The following is a 1,374-nucleotide window of genomic DNA, read 5'->3' as shown; positions in this document are numbered from 1 at the left end:
TGTTAGAAAAACACTGACATATTGTGGCTAAACCGCAGAATGTCAGTCAAAACATTATTTTACTTCCACATAACAGTGTTCAAACAATGAGAGCTGTTTCCCCATCTCACATCTCCTTGACTGGCGATGCATGTGCATCACTCCCAGTAGAGATGGGGACTGACATTGGGCCTTTAGCTCTAGCTCATAGAAGGCAAGGGAAGGGAGCAAGCTTCTGACTGGTCACTTTTGGTTCAGGCCTCTATCACGGGTCGTGAATACGAAACCATGGGCATTTAGTTAAACATTATGCATTGCTGTGCCTTCAGCATCAGATATCCAAGGAGACAGCATTGGTGACTAAAGGCACCAGGGGTACCAGCTTTGTTTGGGTGAGAGATTTCACTTATGTCATCTACTCACCTGTTATGGTTGTTTTTGGTTTTGACTCTCGCACCTTTTTTTCCTGTTGGATTTCCAGTGTGACTTTGCAGTGCGAATTTCATGCAACTTTACACTCTAGTCCAGCAATGGGCAAACTACGGCCCGCGGGCCGTATACGGCCCGGCGGACCTTTTAATCCGGCCCGCGGAGCTAGGCTCCCGCAAGGCCAGTGGTCGGCAAGCCGCGGCTCTTTACAATAGATGCGGCTCTCCTGTGTGCCGGGCGCCCGCTCCCCTCCCTCCTCTCGGGCGGGCGGGCGACCTCCTCTCCTCCTCTCCCCTCCCCTCCTCTCGGATGGCCGCCCCCCCTCTAGGATGGCCGCCCCCTCCCTCCTCTCGGGCGTCAGGACTCTGCAGCTGTCAGGATGTAGGCGGGGCAGCCAGGATGTAGGCGGGGCAGCGTGACGAACTCTTCTCTCACAGTCCTCCCTGAAGACCAGAACGGCGCGGGAATACGAGAGGAACGCGCGGAGGAGCAAAGGTAAGTGAATTGACACAGGGGGGCTTACTATATGGGGAATGAATTACTATATGGAGGACTTACTATATGGGGGATGAATTACTATATGGGGGACTTACTATATGGGGAATGAATTACTATATGGGGGACTTACTATATGGGGGATGAATTACTATATGGGGGACTTACTATATGGGGAATGAATTACTATATGGGGGACTTACTATATGGGGAATGAATTACTATATGGGGGACTTACTATATGGGGGATGAATTACTATATGGGGGACTTACTATATGGGGAATGAATTACTATATGGGGGACTTACTATATGGGGAATGAATTACTATATGGGGGATGAATTACTATATGGGGGACTTACTATATGGGGAATGAATTACTATATGGGGGACTTACTATATGGGGAATGAATTACTATATGGGGGACTTACTATATGGGGAATGAATTACTATATGGGGGACTTACTATA

The sequence above is a fragment of the Staurois parvus genome, unplaced genomic scaffold (assembly GCF_062004578.1).
Source record: "Staurois parvus isolate SC_StPar_1 unplaced genomic scaffold, SC_StPar_1.0 ptg000586l, whole genome shotgun sequence".
Lineage (NCBI taxonomy): Eukaryota > Metazoa > Chordata > Amphibia > Anura > Ranidae > Staurois > Staurois parvus.
Note: the sequence above shows the minus strand (reverse complement) of the source record.